General features: G+C 42.5%; 1 protein-coding gene across 7 annotated transcripts in view; it reads left to right on the top strand.

The window, feature by feature from the left end:
* The window catches only part of LOC133488857 (adhesion G protein-coupled receptor L2-like), a 118,017-nt gene that overhangs the window by 36,909 nt on the left and 65,344 nt on the right, over positions 1 to 15,764 (top strand). The window lies entirely within an intron of this gene.

Raw genomic sequence — 15,764 nt, 5'->3', positions numbered from 1 at the left:
ACAACGAGAGTATGTTTTTTCTTCGTTTTGTCAGCTCGCCTGTTGAATTAATTTTCTCTACAAAAAAAAAAAAAAAGAACACGTGAAGCAGTAATGGAGAGTTACGTAGTGTTCCTCCTCCCACCACTTTTTCCTTTATAAAATAACATCACGTACAGATGAGGAGGAAATGCTGTAAATATAACATCAAGACGAAGATGCATCCACGTCTGCTTTCCTTCAGCTCGCTTCTTCGAATCCCGATTCGCTGCTACAGTGTATATGATATGAATTTAATGATGTGTTTGGTTCTCTCTCTTTCTAGCAGCTAGTTGCTCAGCCCCATCAGCTATGAATGCGGCACTGTTGCATTCACTGTATTAGTAATCTTCTCAGGTAGGGAGAGCCTGTGCCTTAGAGCATGGCCAGACTTTTTTTTTTTTTGCCCAGGAATTAAATGTCACCTCAGGGGTGGGTCACCTGCAAACAAAAGGCCACCAGCCGTTTTGCAGGTCTAAACAGTCTCAGATAAGGAAGCCCTCTCCCGGCGTGCAGGAAATTGAATAACTAGGCTGCATAGAAGAAATACTGGAGCACAAAGAGCGGTTTTGTTTGCCTCACGCTATCGCTATTGACCCTCTCATGTAGCGTCTATCCCCATTGAGCGTGCGGGGAGGCACAATGGCTTCATCCAGGTTGAGGGGCAGGAAACTGTCCGTCATCAAGACAAGATCCTCCACCCCACACACCCCCAGACTGCGTATCTCCTTATCAACATTCCCGTTTCTTCTCCTATTGAGCGGAATGCCGGTGGACAGGAAACGGGGCAAGGTCATCACGCTCAAGTCTGTCAAAGTGGGCAGCGGTGCACAGATAGTGGCGGGGGGTGAGGAATGTGTCGGCATTTCCCCCCCACCTAGCAAAGAAGACAGAGTGAAGTAAAACACACTGACAACATGTTTCTATGTTTAGGACCAGAGCGCCAGGCAAAGCGAAGAACCTCTTGGAATTCTTCCGACGGACTGAAAAAAAAAATCGCCTTTTTGGGTGGCTCAAACTTCCCGAAAACATTTTTAGAAGTATGTGTAATGTATGTATTTTAGGAGTCCTGAACACCCCGAAACTCACTCAGTAGTGCCCGCTGCAACAATGACAAAAATACATTTGGCCCTGGAAAATATGCATGAGGAGGTTGCTCGAAAAAGTCACAAGGATTAACACCTCTTTGACCTGTCAACACGAAATAGGGTGAACACACGAAAAAGTCACAGGGACCCCATGCCCGAAATTGAACAGGAAGTCAACCACTTTGGTTTGATGGCTGTCAAAGGGAGATGATCGTTTTGATGATTTGTTGTGGGGGGAAAAAGGTAAACAGACACTCGCACCGAGTGTCTGTTTACAGCTTTAATTACAGTTGTTATTATTGAGAGGGATAATCTGTATGGAAGACATCTGGTTGGTTAAATTGTTGGTAGGCCAAAATGATTTCTTCCACACCTCTTAAGCAGAGCGGAGACCTACTCCAAGGCCACATCTTCATAGCTACCCTCTCCTCCTACGAATGCCTGAATTGTATGATTAACACTCATGCCCTATTCACTATATCCCCTACTTTCCACTGCACAATACAACCACCTCCGTAGATTTTGGCAAACTGAGTCCAATTCCTGTATTTTCGCTGTAGGCTGCTGCTGTTTTCCGTGGTCTACACATTCGATGTCTGTTATTTAGTACAGTGTGGGGGCCCTGGGTTTATGACAAGGTTCCGTTCCTACGGCAGCAACATAACATAACATAACATACGGTAACGCACTAGTAGTAAGTTTTAATTATAGTAAAAATCTTTATGAAAAACATGTTTGTAGTCCATATATATATATATATATAAAACAATTAAATGAAAAACAGTAAGTATGACGGGAAATGCTTACACCATCAACTAGTATGAATGAAATCGGAAACGATAAACCGACAATTGTGAGTTTCCTTCCCAAAACCAAATGTCTGTATAGGACCAAGACTGACCAGTGACAGGCAGTACGATGCCGCGGGACAGCCGGACACACAAAAAATACCAAGAAAAAGAAATAGAACAAGCTCGGCCAACTGGTAGCATATCTGACAACAACATCAACCAGTTGTTCCTTTAGCCAGTTTCAGCTCGCTTGCTAATTGCCTATCATTCCTTTTCACGTCACAATAGCGGATTCGTAAATCGACCAAACTCAATGTTGACCACGCCCACCAGTGTTTTTGATTGGAAATATTTAACGGGTTGAACTTTCATGATTTTCAGTAACAGCTGTTTTCTGAGTAGATTGGGGAGGACAAATCCAACAACACATGAAAATCTTTTAGAGACATCCGATAATAGGGCCTTTGCTGGCTTTGATCGGAAGGGGAGGGGTCTGGGGGGGGTACTCGAATTCGACACGATAATTGGTGTATATGTGTGTACCAAATATGTATGAAAACATAACCTCATTGGCAGATGTAATGACTTCAAATGGTCTTTTCCAGCCAGAGCTTTGTTGGCCCATAAACCAAAGTGTAGGCAGGTGCAAGCTGCAAATGAACACAGGCAGGGATGGATAGACACTTAACAGGTCAGTGACACTTCATTTAGTCCAGAGACCCCCCCCCCCCAAAGCAGGACGAGCTGTAAAAAAATCACAGTGTACATTTCAACTGTGACTTATGAAGTGGTGAATGAAAAGCTGCTTGGTGAATATGTAATACATGTGTTGTCGCTGTTCCACTTTGCCCTTTGGTGCTCTCGATCTGCGTTCAGTTTGCGATGTGTGCCGACACCCTGGCGAGCAGGAGGCCTCCCGGGTTCGCTTCCGGGCTGGATGCCGCTTCAGTGGGTGAAGCGAGGAGACACGAGCATGCGATTAAGACAAACTCAGTCACCCCTCCTTCCTCATTCCTACTTTTCTTCATCTTCCCGCTCCATCCTCCGCTTTAGGGAAGGCACCTTGAGCGGAAAATCCAGCTGGGCTTTAAGTGGCGGGGCAAAAAAAAAAAGACAAAAAGAAAAAACAAGCTTGAAAGGGAGTTGAGGGCAGATCAAGCCTGTAAGAGTATATCCACGCCTCACTCGGGGGAGTTTGCATGAAGTCACCTCTTTCGGTGCGTTTCATCAACTCCCCACACAAAAAAAGACATGGATGTCGAGCGAGCGATGAACTAATTCTGTCAGAATGGCACTCGCCTCAGAGCATGTGTGCTTTTCATCTACTGAGCGTTGTTTCCCTTTCAGCTGCTTAGCCTCGGTGACAGTTATTTGTCTCTTTGAAACAGTTTGTTTTCTCCTCAGACGATAACACATCGTTGAATTACACTTTCTCCGCAGCTTCACTGACCTGTCACCGGACAGCACCGTGGAGGACATGAGAGGTCTTGAAATTTTAATCGCGCCTGCTCCACACTGAGCAAGGCAGCCGAGCTTCACTGAAAAATTTCATCTGCCAACCATCTGCAACTACAACCCCAATTCCAATGAAGTTGGGACGTTGTGTTAAACATAAATAAAAACAGAATACAATGATTTGCAAACCATGTTCAACCTATATTTGATTAATACACTACAAAGACAAGATATTTCATGTTCAAACTGATAAACTTTATTGTTTTTAGCAACTAATCATTAACTTAGAATTTTACTGCTGCAACACGTTCCAAAAAAGCTGGGACAGGGTCATGTTTACCGCTGTGTTACATCACCTTTTCTTTTAGCAACATTCAATAAATGTTTGGGAACTGAGGACACTAATTGTTGAAGGTTTGTAGGTGGACTTCTTTCCCATTCTTGCTTGATGTACAGCTTCAGCTGTTCAACAGTCCGGGGTCTCCCTTGTTGTATTTTATGCTTCATAATGCGCCAAAGCGGTACGGTGACCGACTGGTAGGAGCGTCTGCCTCAATGTTCTGAGGACCGGGGTTCAATTCCCGGCACCGCCTGTGTGGAGTTTGCATGTTCTCCCCGTGCCTGAGTGGGTTTTCTCCGGGCACTCCGGTTTCCTTGCACATCCCAAAAACATGCATGGTAGGTTAATTTAAGACTCTAAATTGCCCGTAGGTGTGAATGGTTGTTTGTTTATATATCCCCTGCAATTGGCTGGCAACCGGTTCCGGGTGTACCCCGCCTCCTGCCCGTTGATAGCTGGGATAGGCTCCAGCACTCCCGCGACCCTTGTGAGGTAAGCGGCTCAGAAAATGGATGGATGGATTGGATTGATAATACGCCACACATTTTTAATGGGAAAGGGGTTTGGACTGCAGGCAGGGCAGTCAAGTATCCGCACTCTTTTACTACAAAGCCACGCTGTTGTAACACTTGCAGAATGTGGTTTGGCATTGTCTTGCTGAAATAAGCAGGGACGTCCATGAAAAAAACGTTGCTTGGATGGCAGCATATGTTTCTCCAAAACCTGTATGTACCTTTCAGCATGAATGGTGCCTTCACAGATGTGTAAGTTACCAATGCCATTGGCACTAACACAGCCCCATACCATCACAGATGCTGTCTTTTGAACTTTTCGTCCATAAGAGTCCAGATGGTTCCTTTCCTCTTTGGCCCGGAGGACACGACGTCCACAATTTCCAAGAACAATTTGAAATGTGGACTCGTCGGACCACAGAACACTTGACAGAACACACCACTCTACATCAGTCCATCTTAGATGAGCTCGGGCCCAGAGAAGCCGGCTGCGTTTCTTGTTGATAAATGGTGTTTGCTTTGCATAGTAGAGTTTCAAGTTGCACTTGCGGATGTAGCGCCGAACTGTATTTACTGACATTGGTTTTCTAAAGTGTTCCTGAGCCCATGTGGTGATATCCTTTACACATTGATGTCGGTTTTTGATGCAGTGCCGCCTGAGGGATCGAAGGTCACGGGCATTCAATGTTGGTTTTCGGCCTTGCCGCTTACATGCAATGATTTCTCCAGATTCTCAGAACTTTTTGATGATATTATGGACCTTAAATGATGAAATCCCTAAATTCCTTGCAATTGTACGTTGAGAAACATTGTCCTTAAACTGTTGAACTATTTTCTCACGCACTTGTTCACAAAGAGGTGAACCTCGCCCCATCTTCGCTTGTGAGTGACTGAGCAATTCAGGGAAGGTCCTTTTCTACCCAATCATGGCACCCACCTGTTCCCAATTAGCCTGTTCACCTGTGGGATGTTCCAAACAGGTGTTTGATGAGCATTCATCAACTTTCTCAGTCTTTTTTATCACCTGTCCCAGCTTTTTTGGAACGTGTTGCAGCCATAAAATTCTAAGTTCATGATTATTTGCTAAAAACAATCAAGTTTATCATTTTGAACATTCAATATCTTGTCTTTGTAGTGCATTCAATTAAATATAGGTTGAACATGATTTGCAAATCATTGTATTCTGTTTTAATTTATGTTTAACACAACGTCCCAACTTCATTGGAATTGGGGTTGTACTTTACCTGCAATTCAAAATTTAAATCGCTAGTGACTGGCGTCGCAACGGCACAGAGGTTACGGCCAATAAAATTGCCAGGTTATATCACATGATCTTTTTCAACTAAAATTACATTTACGGGGACCCAGCGACATCCAGCCTGGCCCCTTCTCAAAGTCTTTATTTTTTTATTTTTAGTTCCGCGCTTTAATCAAACAAAAGCAAATATCAGACAAAGAAGTAAGCATGAAAAGCAGTTTTTAAATTGTGATTTTATTTATAAAGGAAACAAATATTCAAAGATACCCGGCTCTGTGTGAAAAAGCAATTACACCCCATGTAAAATCATGAATCAACTCTCTCTAATCACATTTTTGGGAAAGCTGAGTTCATTTTCACTGGCCACATCCAAGCCTGATTACCTGCAGACCTGTTCGATCAATCGAGCAATCACGTAAATGGAACCTGACAAAATGAGGCTGGCCAGAAGATCTCAAAAATCTGCAACAAAATGCCAAGATCCAAAGAAATTCAAGAACAGATGAGTAAAAAAGTAATTGACATCTATCAGTTTGGAAATGGTTACAAAGCCGTTTCTAAAGCTTTAGATTTAGTGACATGATAACGCGTTCCTCCTTCGCCTAACTTTCCACCGACCGGCTCAAGGATCATCCACCTAATCAACAACTTTGATTATAGAGTACACTAATTCCTCACAGGCGTTCCTCAGTTTTATGAGTTCCATTCCTAATTTCCCACGGCGGCGATGTAACCTGAATTTGTATGGAACCCGCCGTAGTCTATAAATAATCTATGCTAACGCAGTAGTAAAGTCAGAATTACAGGAAATATTTGTGTGTCAAACACTTCTAGACCATAAATATAAAATAATCAAATGGAAAAACTGTAATTAACTGTGCATGCTAACTTAGCACTCCTTCTTGTGCCGCGTGAGCACGTACTGTTACGTCGCTATGCTAACCAATATGTATTGTCAAAACAGTGTATGCACAGTATGTTGGGACTGCTGTAAACTGAAGACTCTCTGTAGAGTCTTCATCTGCAGCTGAGCCTCCAGAAAAATCCTCCATGTTGACTGTGTGTGGGTGTAATGATACGCCACAAATCACAGTTTGAATCATATTGGTTGCAGTAAGAGACAAATCTGCAAACTGCGAGCAGTAAATTCTCCAATAAATGAAAGATTGCCAAATCAACAAAAATAATGCTTACAAAAAAATACAAATAAATAACTGCTTCAATGGTTTAGGAAAGTTTAAAGTCAATAGGAGTAATCAACGATGCAGCCAATTAATGAACAGTGTGAATTATTGTGCTATAAAAACACAAACAATGGCATTTGTTTTTTTAAATGCCGCTGGTTTTTGTTTTCATGCTGCACCTCTATTCACATTTGACATGATGCCATATGAAATGAGTCAAGTTGGACGTACTGCCAAAAGCACTTCGCTAGCCATGACGTCCACTAGCCAGCGGTTGAGCTGCACGGTCTTTGTTACGGAATAGATGTGTGGCTAGTGCGTAAGAGAGTTACACTTCCTTTCCCTTACCTAATAATTGGTGTGTCTCTGTACTGTAACAAATGTTCTGCGCTAAAAATTCTGAATACGCATACATCACAATACTGTTACACACCTACTTTGTATCAAGTCCGATTGTGAGCTTTTTTTCTCCTGCGACATCAGCGCGTTTGTAAAATATTCTGGTATTGTTTGTATGTTGGATGCTATTCTGCTGTTTCAACTGCCAAAATTACAAATACCTCCTTCACCGAATTAATAATGAATAACACGTTTCGAGAAAAACGGTTTGGGGGGATTTTGAAACCACTTTTCCCAAAGGAAATGATGGAACTGGTGACATTTTGGTTGACACTGGAGACATATTTTCCCAGAAAAGATCCGGATTTGTGAAACCTCAAGCGGTTTAACTGTGTTTAATTAAGATAAGATAGGATAACCCTTTAATGATCTCTTGAAAGGAAAATTAGGTGTTCCAGCAGCCACAAGTAGATTGTTTACAAAAGTTTGACCAAATACATACAAATAAAAATACACAAAAAGTAAAAAACTGTCATATCAAACAACTTTTTTTGGAACAATAAAGTGGTGTGTGATTTTTCTTTTTTGTTGTTTTTGTTTTCTAGCAGCAGATAAAGACAGCATGGAGTCTATGCTTTATCCTTGAGTGTATTGATTGATATTAAAGATATTACCCCCCCAATCTCAGGTGGTAGATTATCATCATTATCATTTATTAACATGATTGTGGTGATCAAGATTATCGTGTTTATTATTATTATTATTATTATTATTATCATGATATTGCTAAATAAATAAATCACATACAGTGCATACATCTAGCAGGGGTGTCAAACTCAGAAGCGTTGACTGTGAAAATCATATGACTTTAAATTATTTTAAATTAGTTTTTCGATAAGCTGCTAGACGGAAGGTCTTGATATTACGTTTTAAATACACCATACCTCTCCAGCACAATATTGGAGAATATGTTGAGCAAAAAAAACACAACAATTACGCTGTATTATGGAAGCTGTGCAGTGTATACTGTACTTGTGTAACTTTGGAGTGTCTGGAAAAACGGCATCACTCAGATAAATAATCATAAAATTCTTACTTCACCAGACGTGTTTTTCTAACCCTCAATCAAATGTTTTATGATCATGATTCATGGTGTCACTGCTTGGCCTAAGTTCATGCTCAAAACCATAAAACGGGTGTCATTGGAGAGCTGCGTAGTAATATCACATCTCGTGTTATTAAAAACACATTTCAATATGTTTTTGTTTTTGTTTTCGTCTAAGTCGTAGTCAAACTGGACGTTCAGTTTGAAATTCTCACTGGTACCAGAAGCAACAAGGCTTGACTCATGCAGATGCTTCGACCGCTTTAATGCTTATTTTCTGCCTCAACAACCGTGAGCGCTTCTAAACTCAAAACACGCCCCCCTCCCTGAAACCCTATTACAGCTAAGCGGACGGTTTATCAAGACTAGACTTGCCGCTATCGGGTCAAAAATCTTAATCTCATGATTCATCATCAAGTGAACAGACTGCCCCAAAAAAAAAAAGAGTCTATTCTTTCAAGTTGATGTGAAAAAAAAAAAAACAGACAAAAGAAAATATCACCAGCATGTTTCCTGTAGATCCTTCAAATGGGCCCACCTGAGGAATCTGTGTATCATTTGTTGTTTCCATTTTCAATTGGCAATCGAAAATCAAAGAATGACAAGTTGGCTGATTGTTGTGTTATTTAAAAAAAAAATCTAATACAAAAAGAAAGAATTAAAAAATTGCAGCTCTTTTGTATTTTAATTTTAGGCTCAGATCCAAAATATGAAATTGAATACTTGCCCCCCAAACGAGACATACTGTATACCCACACTTCTTTGCGTATTGATGCAGAATGATTGAAAGAAGAGTCAAAATGATGGGGTTGGTAAAGTGATTTGCCCTAAGTCTACTAGTCTACATACAGTAAATGAGTCGTAAACAAACTGATTGGACAGACGAGCAGCAGTGAAAGAATATCTTTCTGTGTCAAACGTGATGCGTGAAGCCAATTACATGGCTTGAAACACATTTGTCCTTTATATAATATGGTTGATGGTTCATTTGATGGCTCATGGTCGTGGTCCAGACAGATTGTGTTCTCTAATGCTCACCACGAATGCTCAGGGAAACCCAGCTAATTATATATTGAAATCAAACTCAGTCCTAAGACCATTTTTTGCATTTTGTAGTTTTGATCTCGTCCTAAAATTGAAATATGAAATAGTGGGCATTTTTTGTATTTTTTGTGTAACACTAAAAACCAGCTAAGAAAAGAATCGGTCACTATTTAGTTTTTTGATTTTCTATTCCATCCATTTTTTCTGAGCCGCTTATCCTCACGAGGGTCGCCGAGGGAGTGCTGGAGCCTATACCAGCTCTCTTCGGGCACCAGGCGGGGTACACCCTGAACTGGTTGCCAGCCAATCGCAGGTGACTTTCAATTGTCAGTTAAAAATGGAAAGAACAAATGATACATGGAATAAGAGTTAAGCGCTTGGTCTGCAAATTGACACATTTTCGTCAACCGCATTTGACTTGGGTAACGTCACGATGTAAACACCACAGAAGACAGCGCCGCATCGAAACCCAAATGGACTGGATGGATTTATAATAGCAGGTTTCTATTTTGGAATCCTCCTATCGCAATCTAGAGTGTCTGATAACAGTCGTCTGGGAAAGGGCGGGCGCTGCGGCGGCTATTGTGGTCTTGTCTGACACCGTCTTTAGAAACAATTCCCAACAAGACATGCCCAGAGCGGACGGACTTAAGTGCCATGGGAAACGCTTGCAAAATGTCTACCACTACTCTGTGAGTGTTTGGCCGGATGTCAATGTTTGAAATGAAATGGGAGATATTGTGTTGTTGGTATTCGAAAATTGGTATTGTTGTTGTTTTTTCGGAGGATCCCAAATCTCCTCGCTCATCTCACACCCTGCCACTGGGCGTCATTCACATGTGGCAACCCCTCATGCGTGGCACTGCCGGTAGATTTCTCGCAAATATGTCTGCGGTTGTCTGCAAATACAGCTACTGCATTGCTGTGAAGTGTGAAACTTTGATAAACTGTATGCTGCACTTTCTGAAAAAGAAAAGATTGAATTTGTTGATGTCTCATTTTAAATGTCATTAAATGTGATAACATTTTACATTTACATTCATGATTGTATTTTTTTTCTTGTGTCTTGAAATTTCGACCGATTGTGTTGGCACCTCGAGGTACCGCCGCACATTTGAGTTACTGCTACTTTGTTCCCCTACTATTAAGAATGAATTTATGTTTGTCCTACTTTTTGAAAATTCCTGTTGGAAATCTCCATTCCAAAAGAAAGAAAAATATCTACTCCCTGACCGCTCCGGATGTGGGATTATGGAGGCATTCGCAGGCCGTTGGAGGCCAAGCTTGACTCTCAGATCTCCTCTTGGGCTCCCAGTATTATTGTGAAGCAAACAAGATAAAAAGACAAACAATCTTCAAGTACCCCTGCTGTGGCCGCGGCGGGGGCGCTTTTATTTGACTAAAGGCTACACCCTCCTTTATGCCCGCAAAGAGAGTGTCTCCGTCAAAGGAACAATGGGGGCCAGACGCGGGTGGGGGGGGGGGGTAAGCGGGTTGCATTTGCATGCAGCTGTTTGCCGTTTCCAAGACCACAAAGGCCAATCAAAGGAAGCTTAATGGGGGATGACAACCGTCAAGCAATGTCTCGGCGCGCCATCTCTGTCAGTCCTCGCCGCTCTGTCTAACTTGCAAAAATTGTCCCACTTTTTTTTTTTTTTTTTTTTAACATTCCACTGTTCTTCCGTTGTTGTACATCCCGAGGCGGTTAGGCTTAAAAGGTCAACCGTGACTCCACCCAACATGAACTTCGAGATGCGGCCGCACGGGCCAAATGCGATATTTCGACATGCATTATCTTTTCATTTCACCGACAGAGGTTTAAAATCCCCCAATGTGCATCCGGGATGTTTCAGATGCCCCCATCTGAGCCGCCGAGCCACTTCCAATTTCAAGGGTGTTGATAGAAAACAAAATATGTATTAGGAGGAGAGATTTTCAGCAGTGAATTATAGTATACCAACTGAAGAAGTGTGGGGATCCGTGAATGCAACATATTGAGGAGCGTTCCCGGGCCTGGCTTGGCTCTGCTTCGAGCTCAATAGAAGGCTTAGCAGGCAGGTCAGAGGGAGGAATCTGAAAAGCTACTTTGCTCACAGTCACTCACTGACCAGAATGCATGATAAGGCTTCATGTCAACAGGGCTGCGAATAGGGATCACAGCCAATTATAGCCAAGGCAAAGTGGCTGCCATAGAGATTAGACAAAACGCTCCGTATGAAGCAGTATTCAATTCCCTTACTAATTGTGTAAATTCATGTTAATCTGGGCTATAGATAAAGATTCACCAACCATTAAAATTTTTTCACCTACAACAAAGGGATGATGCTATGATTTTTTTTCAACCCGCAGTCATCTTGCCACCGGGGCGGTAGGTAACCTTCTCTCACCTGTTGTCATCCACTGTCTCCAAAGTTGAGCAGTCAAACAAAACCCCAGATGAAAAGATGTTCATACATCACTGGGCTGCTGGAATTTTGCATGTATCATCTTGCCCAGCTTTTTAAAGTCTCTGTGAACCGGAACGTAGACGACCAGGAACCTGTGAGAGCTCGCATTAGCCATTACTTCCGCAACTGGAATTGCTGCCATGGTGGAAAATCTCCATCAATGACACATTTTCAGCAATGTACGAATGCCAAAGGACAAAAAAAAATTTCTGTATGCACATTTTTACTCAAGATTTACACCAAAATATTGATTGATCAGCATATCCCTGCCACAAAGTTTTAATAAATTCAGTTGTGTTTTTTTCCCCATAATTTTGATACCCAACCAACCAACCAAGCACCTAACCCCCGGAACGTACAGTAAACATGGACCCACACAACATTGTGGAGCGGCCACCAGTCAAGGTCTAGACTGGTTTAAGACGCTGTTGCTACCTTAACCTAAGATCATCTATTATACCGCGTAAGGAAGTCATGTACAATAGATGGTACACGCTTCAATTCACCCGAGAGACTTGAAGTGGGCGATCAACATCAACTCCGTCCTCAAAAAGGCCCAGCAGAGGATGTACTTCCTGCGGCTTCTGAGGAAGCACGGCCAGCCACAGGAGTTATTGAGGCAGTTCTACACAGCGCTCATCGAATCTTGTCTTTATGTCTCAAAAGTGTTCTTTGTCAATTGACTGTACAATTGTTGTACTAGAGTGGCTCCAACTACTGGAAACAAATTCCTTGTGTGTTTTTTGGACATACTTGGCAAAATAAAGATGATTCTGATTCTGAGAGACTGCTTCGCTATTGCTGTTTTGGTCAGCAACAGGCTCAGCAGTTAATTCTTGAATGTCCATGCGTGAACAGTGGCGGAGGAAATGGAGCGCATTTATTTCTTCAAATAGATTCACCCGAGCGACTAATTAGAGCAGTGTTTCCGAACCTTTATCAAGCCAAGGCGCATATTTTATTTTAGATCAATCTCATGGCACGAGACCAAACAAAAATATCAAAAAAAATACCATATATATATATATATATATATATATATATATATATATATAGAAATGATGACTGTCTCGTCTCAATTTACTCATACATTTACTTAGTGTGAAATCTGTGCATGTCCATCCATCCATCCATCCATCCATTTTCTGTCGCGCTTCTCCTCACTAGGGTCGCGGGCGTGCTCGAGCCTATCCCAGCTATCATCGGGCAGGAGGCGGGGTACACCCTGAACTGGTTGCCAGCCAATCGCAGGGCACATACAAACAAACAACCATTCGCACTCACATTCACACCTACGGGCAATTTAGTCTCCAATTCATGCATGTTTTTGGGATGTGGGAGGAAACCGGAGTGCCCGGAGAAAACCCACGCAGGCACGGGGAGAACATGCCAACTGCACACAGGCGGGACCGGGGATTGAACCCCGCTCCTCAGAACTGTGAGGCTGACGCTCTAAGTCAGTCACCGTGCCGCCTGTGCCTGTCCAGTTGAACAGAAAAGTATACCTTCCACTATCTAGTGGGAGGGGCATTTAATTGTTCTTCCTATCACTATACGTTGCTAGCATAGATAAATTAACAAATATACATTATCTGTAGTAAATAAATAATTCAATAGTTTTCAGACCAATTAGATGAAATGGGATCATTTCCTGTAACACACCTGATCACTCACAGCACACTAATGTGCTGAGGCACAGTTTTTGGGAACTGCAAAGAGTAGGGCCACCATTTGAGGAAATACGGTTAATAAGACCTTACGTGGCAAGGATTTAGGATCAGGATTTTATCACTTTTGGATCATAATTGCTCCTTGAAGTAAAAAATGAGACCAGTAAAATCTTGAGTCTTGAGTCGCCCGCTTATACACGCAGTATGCCAAATCTGTCACTACTCGTTCAAGTATAGGGTCAACCAAAAAGTCACTAACGAAATCGAAATGAGGGAGAATCAATTTGTCCTTTAGACGGCGAATACCCTCCCCCTAATTGATGCAGTGTTAGCCTCTGACCAGAACGATCCACATGGGTGAGGAGGGAGGAGGCCGGCGAGGCACTGAGATAATCAATAGCCGGGCCTCTGTTGACGACAGCGTTTGCTATCTTACCTTGGAGACTCTGATGGATGTTTCGAATCACTAGTGGACAGGCCCGAGAAGCGAGGTCACAAAGGCAGATGACGTGCGTTCCCTCGTGCGACGGATCCCCTTTCGAATTGTAATACCCTGTGAAATGCATTCCTTCCTCGGATGCTGTGATAAACCCGTCACTCCCTCCGTGAGGAATTGCAGGCGCGATGATCATTAGTCTTGGCGGTTAAGCCGCTGACTCCACTCTGTGTTTTATCAGCCGCCATTCCGCTCGGGTTCTGCGGACGCCACGCGTAATTGCGGTTGTTATTGGGATAGATGGAGTGACCCCGCAGCTCCCCACGAACTGTTCGGCTCTACCGACGTCTCGTAATGAGGTGATAAACAGCAGAGCTATGCAGAATCCACTCGCCTTGACACACATCGTGTTATTTTAAACAAATGGCCATTGACCAAAACATAAGAGAATGGAAAGAAATAAACAGGTTTTATCTCGCCATGACTCAGCAGGGAGCGCTCGCTTGTTTTGTCTGTATTTTATGTTTTTAAGGCTATATGAGACCAAAACTCTTTCATACAGAGATGAGAGCTCGCTTGTTCGCTTGGCAAAGTTACCAGCAAACTAGCTTAATGCTTAACCATGTGTTCGCCTCCTGGTGGTTGCCTGACGACTGGTCGAGGAAGTGCTTGATTAGATGTGCCGAATTTTAAATGGAAATATCACAGACGATCAGATTCATTTAATCGCGGCAGCCAAAATTATGATCACGATTACAGTTCAATGAATTGTGCAGCCCTGCGGGGCACTATTTTACATCGCTGCATAGCTCCCAAAAAGATAACTATGGATGCAGACAACCTTTGGAGTGACCATTTCAGTCTACTGAAACGTTATCATTAAAGACGCAATCTCCGCATAAAGTAAGATCCTCTTGAACACTGTGGAGTTGTTGTCTCCACACCTGTTAAGAAACTGTTTATGTGACTCCGTAGGTGCTGCTGTTTTGGTTCACAGCAGATTCCGAAAATGGACTCAGCAATTAACTCAATGAAGCGAGATGTTTCCCAATGAGGTGATAAACAGCTGAGCGAAGAACAATCTACTCACCTTCATGTTATTTTCAAGAAATATTGGCCTCTTTCTACTACGTGCGTTTGCAGTCCTCTCTGTTGTCTGTACAACTTCAACGGTATATTTTCCATCGTGTTGGTTTAGTGGACGTCTGTGTTTGTCACGGTGACAGACGAAATAGCGTCTGGCTTTTTCGGGAGGAATTTCATGCCGGAGTCACTTGAAAACTTTGAGCGTTTCAAGCAACGCTAATTGCGTCGGGTTGTGGCTGTCAAAAGCACGAGAGTAATTATAGTAAAGGGGCAGAACGTGCCCGGGGTGGTAAGTGTTACTGCGTGACAAAACTTGCGTTACCCAATGGGGCTGCGCAAAAGGTAGCAGACTGAAGGAAGGGCTAATTAGGAGAGAGAGAAAATACCGACGCCGGCTGCCCCCCCGGGTGCCCACGATTGCAGCAAACAGCGACGATTATTGACAGTTCACGCAGCTCTCTGCTTGCACTCCAGAAATGGAACACATTTACATGTTCTACTTAGACTACTTAGACTATCTAATTGTTTTTCTTTTTCTTTTTCTCAGAGTTGCAGACAGCTGCATTTTTAAAAAACTTTGGATCATTTCAACCCCAGATAATAGATTTCCTCTTTTCTCTTTTCCCTCTCTCTGTATCCCACTCTCTCTCTCTTTGTGAAATGGCATTTTATTATTCAGACAAGAGAATACTCCGTAATAGCCTATTTCACTCTAATGTCCTGGAAGGAGGGTCATTTTTGCAATGAAAAAGCTCATTTTCTCCACCGCTTAGCGCACTTATTTGACCACACTCATTTCCTCGCTTTAGCATGTATGGATTTTTGGTCCTGTGTGGACTTCACTCTCATTTGACGACCCTGTAAAAAATAAATAAAAAAGATGATTTTACGTTCTGTTCTTCCTGGATTTGTTTCTTTTCTCCACGTCTTGTTTTACAAAGCAAACAAAAACAAACAAACCCTCGCGCTTGAAGTCCAAGGTTAGCAATCG

Source organism: Phyllopteryx taeniolatus, chromosome 14, assembly GCF_024500385.1.
Source record: "Phyllopteryx taeniolatus isolate TA_2022b chromosome 14, UOR_Ptae_1.2, whole genome shotgun sequence".
Taxonomy (NCBI): domain Eukaryota; kingdom Metazoa; phylum Chordata; class Actinopteri; order Syngnathiformes; family Syngnathidae; genus Phyllopteryx; species Phyllopteryx taeniolatus.
This window is presented reverse-complemented; position numbering and strand designations above follow the sequence as displayed.